General features: G+C 36.5%; 1 protein-coding gene across 1 annotated transcript in view; it reads left to right on the forward strand.

Annotated features, from left to right (window-relative positions):
* LOC138316393 (RING finger protein 151-like) overlaps nt 1-21406 on the forward strand; it is a 269758-nt gene that overhangs the window by 228055 nt on the left and 20297 nt on the right. The gene's annotated exons all lie outside the window — the stretch shown is intronic.

Genomic DNA, 21406 nt, shown 5'->3' on the forward strand with positions numbered 1-21406 from the left:
AGATTAAATGGATGACATTGATGATGACATGGTGGGAAGTAAAGATAGATTAAATGGATGACATTGATGATGACATGGTGGGAAGTAAAGATAGGTTAAATAGATGACATAGATAATGACATGGTGGGAAGTAGATATAGGTTAAATGGATGACATTGATGATGACATGGTGGGAAGTAAAGATAGATTAAATGGATGACATTGATGATGACATGGTGGGAAGTAAAGATAGGTTAAATAGATGACATTGATAATGACATGGTGGGGAAGTAAAGATAGATTAAATAGATGACATTGATAATGACATGGTGGGAAGTAAAGATAGATTAAATGGATGACATTGATGATGACATGGTGGGAAGTAAAGATAGGTTAAATAGATGACATTGATGATGACATGGTGGGAAGTAAAGATAGATTAAATGGATGACATTGATGATGACATGGTGGGAAGTAAAGATAGGTTAAATAGATGACATTGATAATGACATGGTGGGAAGTAAAGATAGATTAAATAGATGACATTGAAAATGACATCGTGGGAAGTAAAGATAGGTTAAATAGATGACATTGATAATGACATGGTGGGAAGTAAAGATAGATTAAATAGATGACATTGATAATGACATGGTGGGAAGTAAAGATAGATTAAATGGATGACATTGATGATGACATGGTGGGAAGTAAAGATAGATTAAATAGATGACATTGATGATGACATGGTGGGAAGTAAAGATATATTAAATGGATGACATTGATGATGACATGGTGGGAAGTAAAGATAGATTAAATGGATGACATTGATAATGACATGGTGGGAAGTAAAGATAGATTGATTAAATGGATGACATTGATGATGACATGGTGGGAAGTAAAGATAGATTAAATAGATGACATTGATGATGACATGGTGGGAAGTAAAGATAGATTAAATGGATGACATTGATGATGACATGGTGGGAAGTAAAGATAGATTAAGTGGATGACATTGATAATGACATGGTGGGAAGTAATTGTCATCCATTTAATCTATCTTAATCATTGATAATGACATGGTGGGAAGTAAAGATAGATTAAATAGATGACATTGATAATGACATCGTGGGAAGTAAAGATAGGTTAAATAGATGACATTGATAATGACATGGTGGGAAGTAAAGATAGATTAAATAGATGACATTGATAATGACATGGTGGGAAGTAAAGATAGATTAAATGGATGACATTGATGATGACATGGTGGGAAGTAAAGATAGATTAAATAGATGACATTGATGATGACATGGTGGGAAGTAAAGATATATTAAATGGATGACATTGATGATGACATGGTGGGAAGTAAAGATAGATTAAATGGATGACATTGATAATGACATGGTGGGAAGTAAAGATAGATTAAATGGATGACATTGATGATGACATGGTGGGAAGTAAAGATAGATTAAATGGATGACATTGATGATGACATGGTGGGAAGTAAAGATAGATTAAATGGATGACATTGATGATGACATGGTGGGAAGTAAAGATAGGTTAAATGGATGACATTGATGATGACATGGTGGGAAGTAAAGATAGGTTTAATGTATGACATTGATAATGACATGGTGGGAAGTAAAGATAGATTAAATATATGACATTGATAATGACATGGTGGGAAGTAAAGATAGATTAAATGGATGACATTGATGATGACATGGTCGGAAGTAAAGATAGGTTAAATTGATGACATTGATGATGACATGGTGGGAAGTAAAGATAGGTTAAATAGATGACATTGATGATGACATGGTGGGAAGTAAAGATAGGTTAAATAGATGACATTGATAATGACATGGTGGGAAGTAAAGATTGATTAAATGGATGACATTGATAATGACATGGTGGGAAGTAAAGATAGGTTAAATGGATGACATTGATGATGACATGGTGGGAAGTAAAGATAGGTTAAATAGATGACATTGATAATGACATGGTGGGAAGTAGATATAGGTTAAATGGATGACATTGATGATGACATGGTGGGAAGTAAAGATAGGTTAAATAGATGACATTGATAATGACATGGTGGGAAGTAAAGATAGGTTTAATATATGACATTGATGATGACATGGTGGGAAGTAAAGATATATTAAATGGATGACATTGATGATGACATGGTGGGAAGTAAAGATAGGTTAAATAGATGACATTGATAATGACATGGTGGGAAGTAAAGATAGATTAAATGGATGACATTGATAATGACATGGTGGGAAGTAAAGATAGGTTTAATATATGACATTGATAATGACATGGTGGGAAGTAAAGATATATTAAATGGATGACATTGATGATGACATGGTGGGAAGTAAAGATAGATTAAATAGATGATATTGATAATGACATGGTGGGAAGTAAAGATAGATTAAATGGATGACATTGATAATGACATGGTGGGAAGTAAAGATAGATTAAATGGATGACATTGATGATGACATGGTGGGAAGTAAAGATAGGTTAAATAGATGACATTGATAATGACATGGTGGGAAGTAAAGATAGATTAAATGGATGACATTGATAATGACATGGTGGGAAGTAAAGATAGATTAAATGGATGACATTGATGATGACATGGTGGGAAGTAAAGATAGGTTAAATAGATGACATTGATAATGACATGGTGGGAAGTAAAGATAGATTAAATAGATGACATTGATAATGACATGGTGGGAAGTAAAGATAGGTTAAATGGATGACATTGATGATGACATGGTGGGAAGTAAAGATAGGTTAAATAGATGACATTGATAATGACATGGTGGGAAGTAAAGATACGTTAAATGGATGACATTGATGATGACATGGTGGGAAGTAGATATAGGTTAAATGGATGACATTGATGATGACATGGTGGGAAGTAGATATAGGTTAAATGGATGACATTGATGATGACATGGTGGGAAGTAGATATAGGTTAAATAGATGACATTGATAATGACATGGTGCGTAGTAAAGATAGGTTAAATAGATGACATTGATAATGACATGGTGGGAAGTAAAGATAGATTAAATGGATGACATTGATAATGACATGGTGGGAAGTAAAGATAGATTAAATGGATGACATTGATGATGACATGGTGGGAAGTAAAGATAGATTAAATGGATGACATTGATAATGACATGGTGGGAAGTAGATATAGGTTAAATGGATGACATTGATGATGACATGGTGGGAAGTAGATATAGGTTAAATGGATGACATTGATGATGACATGGTGGGAAGTAAAGATAGGTTAAATGGATGACATTGATAATGACATGGTGGGAAGTAGATATAGGTTAAATGGATGACATTGATGATGACATGGTGGGAAGTAAAGATAGGTTAAATGGATGACATTGATGATGACATGGTGGGAAGTAAAGATAGGTTTAATATATGACATTGATGATGACATGGTGGGAAGTAAAGATAGGTTAAATGGATGACATTGATGATGACATGGTGGGAAGTAAAGATAGATTAAATGGATGACATTGATGATGACATGGTGGGAAGTAAAGATAGATTAAATGGATGACATTGATGATGACATGGTGGGAAGTAAAGATAGATTAAATGGATGACATTGATAATGACATGGTGGGAAGTAAAGATAGATTAAATAGATGATATTGATAATGACATGGTGGGAAGTAAAGATAGATTAAATGGATGACATTGATGATGACATGGTGGGAAGTAGATATAGGTTAAATAGATGATATTGATGATGACATGGAGGGAAATTACTTGATTGACATTGAGAGTTTTTAGCTCACCTGGCCCGAAGGGCCGGTGAGCTTATGTCATGTCGCGGCGTCCGTCTGTCCGTCAACATTTCCTTTAAATCGCTACTAGTCATAGAGTTCTGCATGGATTGTAACCAAATCTGACCACAAACATCCTTGGGGGAAGGGGAACAGAACTTGTATAAATTTTGGCTCTGACCCCCCGGGGGCAGAAGGGGTGGGGTCCAATAGGGGAAATAGAGGTAAATCCTATAAATCGCTACTTGTCCTAGAGTTCTGCATGGATTTTTAGGTCATCTGACCCGAAGGGTCAGGATGACCTATAGTCATCGCGATTCGTCCGTCGTCTTGCGCCGTCCATCGTGCGTAAATTTTTTCCTTTAAAACGCTACTCCTCCTTAACCACTTAGCGGATTTCATCCATATTCGGTGTGAAGCATTATTAGGGAAGGACAATCATATTCTCTATAAATAAGCTTGGTCTAACCCCTAGGGGCTGAGGGGTGGGGCCCCAAAAGGGCAAATTTTCTTATTTTAAGCTTTAAAATCCTACTCCTCCTTCATCCTTGGGTTGATTTCATCCATATTTGGTGTGAAACATCATTAGGGAAGGATAGTCATATTTTATATAAATGAGCCTGGTCCGACCCCTAGGGGCTGAGGGGTGGGGCCCCAAAAAGGGCAAATTTTCTTAATTTTAGCTTTAAAATCCTACTCCTCCTTCATCCTTGGATGGATTTCATCCATATTTGGTGTGAAACATTATTGGGGAAAGACAATCATATTTTATATAAATGAGCTTGGTCCGACCCCTAGGGGCTGAGTGGTGGGGCCCCAAAAGGGCAAATTTTCTTATTTTAAGCTTTAAAATCCTACTCCTCCTTCATCCTTGGGTTGATTTCATCCATATTTAGTGTGAAACATCATTAGGGAAGGACAGTCATATTGTATATAAATGAGCCTGGTCCGACCCCTAGGGGCTGAGGGGCAGGGCCCCAAAAGGGCAAATTTTCTTAATTTAAGCTTTAAAATCCTACTTCTCCTTCATCCTTAGATGGATTTCATCCATATTTGGTATGAAATATCATTTGGGAAAGACAATCATATTTTATATAAATGAGCCTGGTCGGACCCCTAGGGGCTGAGGGGTGGGGCCCCAAAAGGACAAATTTTCTTAATTTTAGCTTTGAAATCTTACTCCTCCTCAACTCTTGAGAGGATTTCATCCATATTTGGTGTAAAACATCATAAGGGAAAGACAATCATATTTTTATATAAAGATTTTAGTATTCCAAGATGGCCACTGGCCCATTTCCTGTTTTCAGTCTTCAGTATCTGATCTCAATGAAAATTGGTCTATAGGGGTTTTAAGGGATGGCGAACAACATACAAACATTTTTATAAAGATTTTGGTATTCCAAGATGGCCGCTAGCCCACTTCCTGTTTTCAGGTTTCAGTCTCTGATCTCAACAAAAATTAGTCTAGAGGTTTAAAGGGATGGCAATTAACATGCAAATATTTTCATAAAGATTTTAGTATTCCAAGATGGCTGCGAGCCCACGTCCTGTTTTCAGGTTTCAGTCTCTGATCTCAACAAAAATTAGTCTGTAGAGGTTTAAAGGGATGGCGAACAACATGCAAACATTTTGGTAAAGATTTTTGTATTCCAAGATGGCCACTGGGCCAACTTCCTGTTTTTATATTTTGGTCACTGATTTCAATGAAATTTAGTATAAAGGGTTATAAAGGGATGCTTGTCAGTATGATAAAAATTTTGAAAGATTTTTGCTGGGCAAACCTCCTGTTTTCAAATTTTCGTCTGCAATTCATTGAATGTAAAAGTACCTCAAAAAAATTTTCAAAATGTTCATATACTGTGCAACTGCATTCTTAATTTGTCGCAGGTGGAGATGGGGAGGGGGTCGTTTGGGGGATTATGTATTAGTGTCCATTACAATGAGTACTTGTTTTAGCTTTAAAATCCTACTCCTCCTTAACCCTTTAGTGGATTTCATCCATATTTTGCGTAAAAGATCGTAGAGGAAGGACTGTCATATTTTATATAAACAAGTTAGGTCCGACCCCTGGGGACAGAGGGGCGGGGCTCAGAATGGGGAATTTTGATTAAATTTTGCTTTAAAAGCCTACTCCTTCCTAACCCTTGAGTGGATTAATGCATCCATATTTTGTGTGAAACATCACTGGGGAAGGACAATCATATTTAATATAAACGAGTTAGGTAAGACCCTAGGGGACAGAGGGGCGGGGCTCAGAAGGGGGAACATATTTTATAAAGGACGAGGTAAGACCCATGGGGATAGAACGTCAGGGGTCCAAAATGGGAGCTTTGGCTTTGAAATCCAACTCCTCCTTCATCCTTGAATGGGTTAATACCATATATGGATGAAGGGCTACCAAGTTTGTTCAACAAATGACCTTTACCTATTTCAGAAACTTACATATTCAAAAAAAAGTTCCTTGTATCGCTTATATTAATTGTTAACCACTCCATTATACTGTGACTGTTGTTTTGTGCCATGAGTCAGATGACCGTTAAGGCCTTTGGGCCTCGATCTTGTTACCAAATTTGGCCACAAACATCCTTGGGGGAAGAAGAACAGAACTTGTATAAATTTTGGCTCTGACCCCCCCGGAGCAGGAGGGGTGGGGCCCAATAGGGGAAATAGAGGTAAATCCTATAAATCGCTACTAGTCCTAGAGTTCTGCATGGATTGTAACCAAATTTGGCCACAAACATCCTTGGGGGAATAAGAACAGAGTTTGTATAAATTTTGGCTCTGACCCCCTGGGGGCAGGAGGGTCGGGGCCCAATAGGGGAAATAGAGGTAAATCCTATAAATCGCTACTTGTCCTAGAGTTCTGCATGGATTTTTACCAAATTTGGCCACAAACATCCTTTGGGGAAGGGGAACAGAACTTATTAGCTCACCTGGCCCAAAGGGTCGGTGAGCTTATGTCATGGCACAGCGTCCGTCATCCGTCCGTCCATCAATCTGTCCGTCAACATTTCCTTTAAATCGCTACTATAGTCATAGAGTTCTGCATGGATTGTAACCAAATTTGGCCACAAACATTCTTGGGGGAAATAGAACAGAACTTGTATAAATTTTGGCTCTGACCCTCCGGGGCAGGAGGGGTGGGCCCAATAGGGGAAATAGAGGTAAATCCTTTAAATCGCTACTAGTCACAGAGTTCTGCATGGATTGTAATCAAATCTGACCACAAACATCCATGGGGGAAGGGGAACAGAACTTGTATAAATTTTGGCTCTGACTCCCTGGGGGCAGAAGGGGCGAGACCCAATAGGAGAAATAGAGGTAAATCCTATAAATCGCTACTTGTCCTAGAGTTCTGCATGGAATGTAACCAATTTTAGCCACAAACATCCTTGGGGGAAGGGGAACAGAACTTGTATAAATTTTGGCTCTGACTCCCTGGGGGCAGAAGGGGGCGGGGCCCAATAGGGGAAATAGAGGTAAATCCTATAAATCGCTACTTGTCTTCGATTTCTGCATGGATTGTAACCAAATTTGGCCACAAACATCCTACGGGGAAGGGGAACAGAACTTGTATAAATTTTGGCTCTGGCCCCCAGGGACAGGACGGATGGGGCCCAATAGGGGAAATAGAGGTAAATCATATAAATCGCTACTTGTCCTAGAGTTCTGCTTGGATTGTGACCAAATTTGGCCACAAGCATCATTGGAGGAAGGGGAACAGGACTTGTATAAATTTTGGCTCTGACCCCCAGGGAGCAGGAGGGGTGGGGCCCAATAGGGATTTAGAGGTAAATATTCAAATTCCTTCAGAAAAGAAACAATAAACCTGTATTCAGAACATTACTTGGCATTACAAACCAGGTGAGCGATACAGGCCCTCTGGGCCTCTTGTTTAACTATATATACCATCTTATCTCAGTTTTGCATCAGATTTGAAATCCTGATATAAATAAGAATATAGTGACAAACCTACATAATGGCAAGTCAAAGGTTTGTGGACAGGCTGAGCATCTAATTGGAAATTCACTAAGCAATAAAGTAATTTGATCATCTGTTGAACAAATTAGTCCATATGACAATTAGTTATTTGTGTGTAAAACTTGGTATAATAAACACATCCTGTCATTAGCTGCGTTTGGTATTTACCAGCTCTTAATCACAAGTTGAAGGCAGCTCCAAGCTACTGAATTGGAAACTACACTATATAGATCAAGAGGTGATATCATCTTTTTACTTTCTCACACAGTAATATCTTGAAAGGAATGTTGTATGTATTATAACATATCTCTTAAACAGAATAATTCATTATTGAATATAATCATAAAACAACAGTAAAAATCACGCTTTAAAATTGTTTTAATTGTTAGATTCCAAACTTCAATTCAATGAAAATAAGGAGAAGAAGTGAAAGTAAGAGGGAAACCTACTTTTGTTTCTTTAACGTCTATAGCCATAGTGAGAGTAATGTGTCGGTTTATATCAATTCAGAAATAGATCCGAAGACACCTCTTGTGATCTTCAGCTTTGAGTATCGATCAATGAAGGAGGTTTTTATAATGCTGTGATTATATGTGACAGTTATTTTATCAGGAAACCTTGTGACGTTTGTTATTCTGCATACTTCAAAATAACTTTCTTTCGCGGCAAACAAGATTAAAATTCACGGATTTAAAATTGAATGGGAATTTCTATCAAAATATATGATGTAGATGGTATTTTGCGGAGATAAACATTTGGTAATTCACTTCGATCGCAAAATTCACGGAAGTAAATCGCACGAGAAAGATAGTTGGTTTACAGTAATAACTAGTTCATTTAAGCAAAGCATTGAACGTCTTTCAGTTGGCATTCATAGCCAGTGTGAGTGCCAACTGGAAAGAGGCAAATTACATGACACACACTAGCGCTTCATGTTGAATTTGCCTCTGTTCTGTTGGCATTCATATTGGCTATGCATGCCAACTGAAAGACGTTCAATGCCTATATTTACATTTGGTTACAATTTTATGATGAAATTCCATGGTATTTTTGCATCTATAATGAATTAATCATTCGTTATCGTCATGAATGGAACAGCTGTTTTCTGTGATCGCTGGCACAACAATTGCGACGTCACAATGATAACGATGTCAAAATAAGCGCTTGAAGTACATAGACTATATACTATGAAGAAAAAATCCGAGAATGGTCCGAAAATGCGACGTAATCATGATGTCACAATAGAGACGTCGGCGTTGCGCATTGATTTTGAAAAATAAAATAATTATAAGCGTTGATGTAACTATTTTTTAACTTTATAGGGTTATGAAATAAATTTTGTTTGCAAACTGCGGATTCACACAGTTTGCAAACAAAATTTCTTTCATACTGCTATGAAGTTAAAAAATAGTAACATCAATGCTTAAGTAATATGTATTACAACTGGGATTTGGCAACAGGCTATGCCTATATTAGCCCTCTCCTACTAGCTACATGAATAACAGTACAATTCATAAAATCCATAAATAGAAAATAGATGTTAAAAGATGTTCCACCACCGACAAGGAATAAATAAATCTCATATATTTTACTTGAACAATAATAAGCGTTATGTCATATATAGTAATATATATGAATTTGATGGATGCAGGCATACATTGCCTCTATATCCATATCTATAGTAGTTTAGATTGAATTATCGAAATTAAGACTTGATTTGTATATACAGGTAGAGCTCATAATAAGTTTAAATATGGGTATACGTTATCATATGTTTCGTTTCTCCAAATGGATGACCGGTCTATTCCACGGCGGTCCTTGCACTTTGTACAAAAATTTGCCTTCTTCTTTGTCCTGCTCTAACTGAGCTTCCTCTCTTAGTTTGTTCTCTCATTCTCCTTCTTCTTTGTCCTGCTCTAACTGAGCTTCCTCTCTTAGTTTGTTCTCTCATTCTCCTTCTTCTTTGTCCTGCTCTAACTGAGCTTCCTCTCTTAGTTTGTTCTCTCATTCTCCTTCTTCTTTGTCCTGCTCTAACTGAGCTTCCTCTCTTAGTTTGTTCTCTCATTCTCCTTCTTCTTTGTCCTGCTCTAACTGAGCTTCCTCTCTTAGTTTGTTCTCTCATTCTCCTTCTTCTTTGTCCTGCTCTAACTGAGCTTCCTCTCTTAGTTTGTTCTCTCATTCTCCTTCTTCTTTGTCCTGCTCTAACTGAGCTTCCTCTCTTAGTTTGTTCTCTCATTCTCCTTCTTCTTTGTCCTGCTCTAACTGAGCTTCCTCTCTTAGTTTGTTCTCTCCTTCATGTCCTGTTAAACGGTTCGAATATGTATTCAAGATTTGTTCTTTTTGCCGTTAAGATTTGTGATGTTACGGAATATTGTTTTTAGCTCACCTGCCCGAAGGGCAAGTGAGCTTATGCTATGGTGCAGCGTCCGGCCGTCTGGCGTCAACTTTTCCATTTAAACAACTTCTTCTCCAAAACTTGGAGACCTAGAGTCCTGAAATTTGAGTTAAAGCATGCTGGGATGAAGGGCTACCAAGTTTGTTCAAATGAATGACCTTGACCTTCATTCAAGGTCACAGGGGTCAAATAGGTGAAAATCTACAACAGACTTCTATATAACCAAGATGCATAGAGACCTGAAATTGGGCCTATGACATGCTGGGATGTAGGGCTACCAAGTTTGTTCAAATGAATGACATTGACTTTCATTCAAGGTCACAGGGGTCAAATAGGCTGAAATATCTTGTTAAGATTTCTGCTTCATAATAACCAAGAGGCCTAGGAACCTGATATTAGGCCTGTAACATACTGGGATAGAGGGCTACTAAGTTTGTTCAAATGAATGACCTTGATCTTCATTCAAGTTAACAAGGGTCAAAAAGGCTAAAATCTTTAAACAACTTTTTCTTAATAACCAAACAGCCTAGAGACCTGATATTGGGCCTGTGGCATGCTGGGATGAAGGGCTACATGTACCAAGTTTGTTCAAATGAATGACCTTGACCTTCGTTCAAGGTCACAGGGGTCAAAAAGGCTAAAATCTTTAAATGACTTCTTCTCAATAACCAAGAGGCCTAGGGACCTGATATTGGGCATGTGACATGCTGGGATCAACGGCTACCAAGTTTGTTCAAATGAATGACCTTGACTTTCATTCAAGGTCACAGGGGTCAAATAGGGTTAAATCTTTAAACGACTTCTTCTTGATAACCAAGAGGCCTAGAGACCTGATATCGGGCCTGTGACATGTTGGGATGAAGGGATACTAAGTTTGTTCAAATGAATGACCATGACCTTCATTCAAGGTCACAGCGGTCAAAAAGGCTTAAATCTTTAAACAACTTCTTCTTAATAACCAAACAGTCTAGTGACCTGATATTGGGCCTGTAGCATGCTGGGATGAAGGGCTACCAAGTTTGTTCAAATGATCAAATGCATGACCTCAACCTTCATTCAAGGTCACAGGGGTCAAATAGGTTTAAATCTTTAAATGACTTCTTCTCAAGAACCAAAAGGCTCAGGATACTCATATTAGGCTTGAAGCATGCTGGGATGAAGGGCTTCCAAGTTTGTTCAAATGCATGACCTTGACCTTCATTCAAGGTCACAGGTCAAAAAGGCTAAAATCTTTAAACGACTTCTTCTCAAGACCCAGAAGGCCCAGGGTACTGATATTTGACCTGTAGCATGCTGGGAAGAAGGACTACCAAGTTTGTTCAAATGAATGACCTTGACCATCATACAAGGTCACTGGGGCCAAATAGGCTAAAAATCCTTTTAGGGTGTTCCGAACAGTGATCGAATGCGCCGTTCGTTCGGACCTCCTCGGGTCAACGAGTGCATTCGGAACTGCACATGAAAACTCTTTTTTGACTAAGATTATGAAGAATACCGATCTATATGTTATCCGTCTAACGATATCTTACATTTTAACGTTAAAATCAGGATAGTATAGTCGATAAACGGCGTATTTGTCGATATTGTACTTAGTTCGGTTTGCCGAAAGCTTGATACCGGGTGAAAACCAAAGTTTGTATGGTAGGTGTAGGACCTAGTTTCGACAAACTAGAAAAAAAAATAATGTCAGATCTTTGAATTTGGCTAGGCTAATATAACATGAAGCTACATGTATTTTTTGAGAAGCACGTTACATAACTCATACAAACGGACTGATATATGCCGAAACGGTCTCGATCTTGTACTGAATAAAATGAGATTTCATAACAATCAAGTGATTAAAACATTTTCTGTTCAACTCCGTTAAACTGTGAATATTTGACACATAATATACATGTGTTTTAAGGGAGATGCATAATTAAATCAAGATATTCCAATTTTGTCGAGTAATCCTCTAGTATAAAACTACAGATACAGAAATATTTTCATCTCTCCATCGCCCTACCCCTGCTTTTCATTCAATTTATACAAGCTAGTATATTTCATGAATATTGCGTATACATGTAGATGTCTACATGTATCATGTTTAGCAAATATGATCCTCAATAAGCACTAACACGTTCGGGAAACAAGATTTTATTTACTGTATACATGTACGATATAACATTGGCCTAACTACTGTAATAAGATGATGCGTGTATTTCCCGTTTTGAGAAAATGGATGTTTCACAAGTTAAAATGTTAGGAATTTGTTGTATTGAGAAAGTTTAGAAGTAATTAAGTAGATCAGTACAAAACTAGGAATAATCTGGTTTGAGATTCTTTTGATGTAGTAGGAAGTATAATGGACACTTTTATTCTAGTTTGAGATTCTTTTGATGTAGTAGGAAGTCTTATGGACACTTTTATTGTAGGTTTATCTAACAGAATTATCCTTTTATTGTTACCCATTTATCTGGCACATGTCACTCAATAGAGTTAATTATGGTATTATTGTCAACACCTGTTGGGTCAGAACTTGTAGGAGCAGTTGAGTACCCCCAAGGTAAATAGTATTAATTGTCATTGATGATTGTTTAGCTCCGCCCATATTGAAATTGTCAGGCCACACCCATTTATTGCCTAATTAAGGAATTAGCCAATGAGATTTAGGATAGTGGACAAGTTTGATTATAATGAAGAATAGGATTAATAAGAACAGTAGAGAGTTGGAGTTAGAACAGAGAGAGTGAAGGACAATCAGGGAGTGGAGAGTCAGAGAACATGGAGAGTTTAATAATTATTGTAATTTAATATTTCGGAACTTTTGGCAGTCACCTACAATTAACAAAATATGGAACCAGGAACTTTGTTGTGTTGGTGAATTATGGTTTATAAATTATAACCATGCCATGGACACTGGTACTCTCAACCATCAGGGGAGATAAGCTAATTCCCCCCAAAGCAAAATGTGTTGTCCCCTGATGGTATAGTACAAGGGAGCTCACTGAAATCCCCAGCAAGCTGCCCAGCAGCAGTATCGACTCGGTGAGAGATTGGTAGTGAATCCACAACGACCCGGACCTCGAATCTCAGCAAATGGATTTGATTCTGGAGTGACTCTACGAGAAACAGACGACCACGAAATTCAACACTTTTACAAGAAACGTCAACAAAAGAGTCTAACGATCAGAGGGATCCTGTGAGTACCATTACATTTTGCTTGAGTTCGTTAGCACATGTGACAGTATTCTGAAGATTTCTCATTTCTCCAATTTTGATATTATTTGTTGATTTTTCGTTCTAAAATACATGTAATTACAAGATAAGTCTATATTTTTTTGTTAGACTTATATATATTTTTGAATATTTTTCTTATCTGCCAGACTTCAATTACATTTTACATTTTTTTAAACATGGGTCCAATTCGAAAACTAGATTCTGTTTGTAGAAAGAGTGTTTGTGGGAAGATTACTGTAAACTCAACAAGTATCTCTAACATAAAAATTGCTAGCACACCATTAGTTAGTAATACAATATATATTAAAGTAGGAAACCAGTCAACACGAGCTTTAGTTGATTCTGGTGCAGACATTTCATGTATTTCTATTGAGTTGTTAAAAAGAGCATTCCCAAAACTTCAGATTCAAAATAGCAGTAAATTTTCAATAAAAGGTGTTTGTGGAGAGATTCACTCAGTTCTAGGACAAGTTGATATTCCAATCAAGTTGAATGGGCTCATTTTAGAACACACATTTCATGTTTTTCAAAGACTACACAACAACATCATATTAGGCATTGATTCTCTCAAAAGTAATAATGCAGAGATTAGATTTACAGAAAATGTCTTGACTCTACATGATGGTTTTGCTTCAGTGCCCCTAGCTCCTAGATCACATTGTGCTATAGCTAAAGTTGAGGAAGATATTACAATACCTCCTTATACCCAAGCCACGGTTAAAGTCATCATTCCTAAGCTATCCAATGGCACAACAGTGTATCTAGAACCAGCAGAACATCTGTATGAGGCAAAACTTATAGGGAGTAAATGCATTTCGAAAGTATAAAGCAACCAGGGTATATATCAATTTATCAAATAGAAGACAAACACAAAACTGATATTTACCAAGACTTAACTTTAATTGAAAATATCTAATCAATATTCAATCAATAACAACCTACATTATAATACTTAGCCTTCAATGGGAATATTAAACTATATTTGAATATATTTTTAACCTAATATGAATGGCAGAAGTTGGCCAAAGCTTCAACATGAGAATTGAAAACAGCTAATATTAAAATGGAAACTGGGAACTGGAAATTCCACAAAATAGAAGCTGTTGTATAATAGACTTACAAATTCTATATCAGCATTTTCTGTTGCTCCAAGTGAAACACCGCCAAATGGAATTTACACGAACAAATTAATTCCACGACAAAGTTCAGATAATCATTGCTACCGCAATATGTCCCAAACAATCTGTGATGTCCTGGAATAACTTTCACTGCACTCTTGGGAAATCATGCTGAAGCCTCGACGAAGGATCTTGGAAGTGATGAGCTGAAACATACAAATTAAAAACCGACAACAGAAACGCAAGATATCAATCAGCACACTAGCAATAGAAAAATGGGTGGGAAGGGTGGGTTTTTGGCAAACAAATCTATGGGAGCAAATATTGTGCACCTTCCCTGTACGTAAACTAGATTAAAAAGAATTTTATCCACCTCCCAACTGGAGAGTTCCACTGCTATAAAAGGACAGGGGGCGTAACTCTTTTGTCTTCATCTGATAAACTGAACTAATTGAGAGACTATTAGTTCTTATTATCAAATAGAAGACAAACACAAAATTGATATTTACCAAGACTTAACTTTAATTGAAAATATCTAATCAATATTCAATCAATAACAATCTACATTATAATACTTAGCCTTCAATGGGAATATTAAACTATATTTGAATATATTTTTAACCTAATATGAATGGCAGAAGTTGGCCAAAGCTTCAACATGAGAATTAAAAACAGCTAATATTAAAATGGAAACTGGGAACAGGAAATTCCACAAAATAGAAGCTGTTGTATAATAGACTTACAAATTCTATATCAGCATTTTCTGTTGCTCCAAGTGAAACACCGCCAAATGACAACATTAGATGTTGTCACCGCCAACAGAAATGCGTTACAGTCAGGACAATTCCAAGAAAAAATGGCCAAAATATAAATAAATTTGCTGCGTAAAGCCATGTCAAAAATGGCATATAAAATGCTAAAATAACAAGATGCACCATACAAATAAGTGCCAAAATAACAAATATGAGGAAGAGCAGATGTCAAAATGAGCCAATTGCTCTGCTGGAAGCGTAACCAAACAAATGTACGCACAAAAATTATGCAAATCGCATAAAAGAGGACACCGACCCAACCAAAATTTGGGCGTATTAGGGCGACCACAAATAAAACCAGCAATATCAATCTCTTCCTCCAAATATACAAATCAATGCAGCATAGCAAAACAAAATCAATCAATAAATTTTGTTCATCATTTTTTTTTATTATTATTATTGTCCTGACTGCAAGCACCAACTGAACTAAACGTGCACCAAACAATTACCCACTACATTTGCTTAAAACTAAAGCAACCTGGCCCAAGTGCCTTATTCGCCAAAAGGAGAAGAAACAAATGCTGCAAACGATACAAAAAACAGAACACTATCCGACTCAAGTGAACACCATCCGAAAACAAAACTTAGTTCTTATCAGTTTTTTCTGGATATCTTATGTAACAACCACCTCACCTACCAATGCAAGACCCTATCTGGCTAATGATTCTCACTGGAATCAGTTTAACTGTAAAATAACTTCACTCCATCAATTAATGCGGGGTAAAATGGCTGACCACACCAGTCTAGTGGTAGGGAACATATCCTGAAAATTCGTCAAAAATCCTTATCATCCTATGCCTTAACTCGCATGAATTAACCTGTGCTACATTATTCACCCCACAATGTATAACTAAATGGGCTGGTGGCTCAACAATTGTAAAAAGCGAGCTGAAAATAATACTGACTACAAACCACTGATAATATTTGTATTAACATAACTAACAACTCTGGTGATCATGAGATAGGAAGACGGCTATCAACTCTATCATTTAGTCTTGACATGAATTACAGACATCTGTTTGTTTTTGACCAGACTTATTACCTACTACTCCAGTATTTCCATACATATAGAAGCCACAACTCCTGGTCCACCTGATACCATGGCAATGAATTGTGACGAGCCTTTTTAAGGCGAAACTGTTCGTCATAAGATTTCCATGTCAGTCCTCCAGTTCTCCTGGCCCCTAACCTAACTGTATGCATATACTTTAACAACCCAGAAATATCCTCAGGATGGGCAGATGTATAGACAGAAATGAAAATAGTAAAAGCATCCGTCCACATATCAATGTCATTTATCTTCACACTCTTTTGTTTTCTTACATTACCAACAGAAAAATGTTTATCTTCAACAATTGGGGCAGGTTTTGACAAAAGCTGCCCAAGGCCAACAAATACCCTAATGATTATCTTTTGTCTTATAGTGCATGATACTGAAATACCCAAATCGTCACAAACACTTTGAACCTGATGTAGGATTGGGTTAAAATGGTTTACATCTCATCCCAAAGATTGTAATGAATTCTGAATTATACTAGTACCTTCAGGTTGATGAGTTGTGCGAACCAGCTCAGTTGCCTGATGGACTGCTTCCACTAGCTGTTGGGCAACCCTGGCAGACACCTGCTCAAAACAGACTCCAGCTGATCCGCTGATAAAGGACCATGGACCGGTTCCCCGTTACGTTTTGACTTTTAAACATATCTTATTGTCATAAATGTACAAATGGATTAGGCAGTTATTTCAACATAAGAAGCCTTCTTCAATCAACATGAAATATTTACAGGTGATGACATACATACTAAAGGTATAAATGATAATTACGGGTATATTTGTCAGAGTATATAATAACAAGATATATACTATATATTATAATATTATGTAGAATTCAAAATCTTCTGCTGGACTTTATAAATGATAGCACAAGTTCAAATACATAACAGTTTACTACCAAAGCCAAGTTTTCATTTCCATAAAGTAATAAATTTAAATTTACTTGTATATCTAAATCATTTAAAACTTTAAAAGCTTTTCTGTATGGGCAGCAGCATAATTTTGACATACAAAAAAGAAATGGTTAGCATTTTCACAAGTGTAGCCACAATTTATACAAATAGAATTTGGTGCCAAATTTACACGAAAAAGGTCCTCTTTTAGAGAACTACACTGATGTCTTAATTTAGTATGTATAATATTAAATTTTCTTTCTCCATAATTAAAATAACATGCTGGTAGACTCGTAGATATAGGCTGAGAAAGAGCTAGTTTAAAGGAAGAAAAAGGTAGAAATTTAACATTAACATCCAAGTTGTTCCAACTTCTTTAGTAGTGGGAAAGAAAAATTTTGTTGTAGTAGAGTCTATAATTTGGAATTTGGAAACTCTCACTATTTCTTAAAAGTATAAGAATTATGATAGCCTACTGTAGGAGGTAATAAGTTTGATAGATAACTTGGAGTCATATTATTATTTATCTTTGTATAGCAACTGTAGTTTTCTTTTAGCTCTTCTGTCCAAAAGCGGTTCCAAAATTGTTTCAAAATATAATGATTCATTTCTAGTATGACACTGTAACCCAGTAATAATTCTAGCTGCTTCACGCCGAGCCCGCTCAGAATCAGCCTGAGAGCATACGAACCTAACTTCACATGCATATTCAAGAACAGGTAAAATAAAAGACTTGTAAATTCTTAAAAGAGCACCACGCTTTAACATATATTTGATTCTATGAAAACTACTAAAATCTAAAAACGTTCCATCAAAAATTAAGTCCAAATTTTTGTCAATGTTAACAAAATTTGATAAAAAAAATTACCTCAGTTTTATTAGGATTAAAAGAAACAAGCCCCTTTTTGATTTATCTAAATCCCTATGTAAATCTGTTTCTATTTCACGACATGACATATTTGAACTTTATAAGGGTAGTGTCATCAGCGAATAAACGTGATGTTGATTGAAGTTCATCAGCTAAATCATTTATATAAATAAGGAAAAGAATTGGCCCAAGAATTGAGTCTTGAGGGACACCTGCTCATATCATACCAATATCAGAAGAAGAATTGTTTATAAATACTTATGTCTTTCTCTTAAGTAATTTTCTAACCAGGACAATAGGTTACCCAAAATACCATATGATTTTAATTTAATTATAAGACCTTTGTGCCAGACTCTGTCAAAGGCTTTAGAAATGTCACAGAATATCATACAAATACCGGGTATGCTTTTTTTTTTTTTTTTTTTTTTTAGATTTAGATTTAGACAAATGTTATGGTATATTTCAATTAATTGGTATACTGTTGAATGACCAGACATAAATCCGGCTAGAAACTGGTAAAATAAATAAAATATTTTGATATAGAATGTCTATCTCCTTTTTAAAGAGAGGCATAACTTTAGCCATTTTCCATACATTTGGAAATATACAGGTAGATAGAGAAAAATTGAAAAGAATTAACCTTAAGAGGTTTACAAACTGTATCAGCCGTGTATTTAAGCATATGGTGACTTATACCATCTTCACCTGAAGCTTTTCCAAGCTTTAAATTAATTAAAACATCATAAATTTCATTAGAAGTAACAAGTAGATTATTTCAAACACTATTAGTTTCAACTGTAAAATAGGCACTTCATTGTTGCTATCGTCAATATTAGTAATACTACAGAAATATTCATTTAATAGATTTGCCTTGTCTTTATTATCATCTACAATGTTACCCCCACTAGCTACTGCTGGAGCTGTAACACTCATGTACTGGGACCATTCTCACTCCGACTGGCTGCTGCACTCAACGACCTGGAACCATTCTTGTTCCTTACATAGGGGCTGTAGGGTCGCTTTCCCTAACCACACACGACTGAAACTCAAATAGGTACATATAGAACACATCGACATTATCCGACATACAAACATGCCCCTACATCCTCGGTAACTCGGTATTGGAAATTTACCTATCAGCGTTAGCGTATATAACGCCCGGGTCACCGAGGATGACAATAGATCTAGACCAGCGAAAGTTAACAACACTTACACATGATCAAAGGGCAGCAACTCCCATCAACGACAATACCAAACACAACTTAAACGAATTAAATTATCGCCACTTACATTAAAAATAATGACGACCTACAGTCTGAAAATATATCACGATACGAATAAAAATAGTGATACTCAAAATCACTACCTAATATTCATGTCTCCGTTAATGCTAACTCCGTTTGCTATGAACTAGAAGTGCAAGAGTAATTCTACGATAAAATAAAAATACTAAAATAAATTCTGGTATGGGATAATGCAGTAAAATTCCGGCAAATTATTAGCAATGATGCCAGGAACAAGACATTTCTATTTAAACGGTGTTAACGACTGGAACCGGGACGAACACGTGTTCGATGGTAGGATGGCCATGGCCGCACCATGCGGTACCTAACATACGGCTGACCACACGACATATCAAAATCGAACGACATCCGCTTCAATACAAACCAATTCTGTATAACAGACACACAAAGAATGTCCGTATGAAGCGATCTTTGCTGGCACCACAAAACTTTTTTTTTTTTTTTTTTTTTTGGCAAACAAATCTATGGGAGCAAATATTGTGCACCTTCCCTGTACGTAAACTAGATTAAAAAGGATTTTATCCACCTCCCAACTGGAGAGTTCCACTGCTATAAAAGGACAGGGGGCGTAACTCTTTTGTCTTCATCTGATAAACTGAACTAATTGAGAGACCATTAGTTCTTATTATTAACCCAACCAATACACCTATCTCCCTTGCAAGACACACCACAGTAGCACACATTTCACAGCTAGCAGATCACAACATCACCACATTAGATGATAAGATGAAGTCATCACATACAAAGACACACAAAAAGTCACCAGTTAGTAAGGCAGACCTGATAGAAATAGCAAAAGATTTAGGAATTTCTTTAGAAAATAGTGACTTAAATGAATCACAAAAAGAACAACTGCTCATTCTGATAGGAAAACACAGAAATTCGTTTGCAAAAGACCTATCCGAAATTGGAAAAACAAATTTAACACAACACACCATACACACTCACAATTCTAGACCTGTTTCATCTCCAAATTACAGACGCACACCAGAACAAATGAAAATAATAGAGGAGATCACAAAAGAAATATTAGAACAGGGGATTGTAGAGGAGTCTGACAGCTGTTGGCATTCTCCTGTAGTGCTAGTAAAGAAAAAGTCACTGTTACCAGACCAGCCTGTAAAGTATAGATTTGCTGTAGATTTTAGGAAACTAAATATTTTGACAGATGACTTACACTATCCACTACCACGTCTAGATGACATTTTTGATACAATTGCCGATTCCAAAGCAAAAATATTTTCAACATTAGATTTAGCAAGTGGTTTTTTTGGCAAATACCTTTAGATCCAGCAACATAACACAAAACTGCATTTGTCACACACCAAGGTGTCTTTCAATTCACAAGGTTGCCATTCGGTTTGAAAAATGCCCCAATGTCATTTCAAGCTTTGATGGGGAGAGTGCTTCAAAATATGAATTTCAAGACTGCCTTGGTGTACATTGATGACATTCTCATATTCAGTAAAACATTTGAAGAACATCTGCAACATCTAGATACAGTATTTTCTACGCTTGCTAGGGCAAATTTAACACTCCAACCAGCTAAATGTAATTTTGCTGCCACAACTGTAAATTATTTAGGCCATATTTTGTCAAAAGATGGAATCAGTGTAGATTACACAAAAACAAAGACAATCTCAGAATTCCCAGAGCCCAAAACAGCAAAACAAGTTCGTTCATTTTTAGGCATGTGAAATTACTATAGGAAGTTCGTGAAAAATTTTGCAACAATAGCAGTTCCACTAAATGCACTTTTACACAAAGATACAAAGTTCATATGGACAGAACAATGTCAGGTCGCTTTTGGTACTCTTAAACAAAGTTTGGTATCTGCACCTATTCTTGCGTTTCCCGACTTTCGTCGACCCTTCATCGTATCAACAGATGCTTCAGACTCTGCAATAGGATACATTTTAGGACAGCTAGATGAAACTGGAAAGAGGGAACATGCCATTGCTTATG

The sequence above is a fragment of the Argopecten irradians genome, chromosome 2, assembly GCF_041381155.1.
Source record: "Argopecten irradians isolate NY chromosome 2, Ai_NY, whole genome shotgun sequence".
Classification (NCBI taxonomy): Eukaryota; Metazoa; Mollusca; class Bivalvia; order Pectinida; family Pectinidae; genus Argopecten; species Argopecten irradians.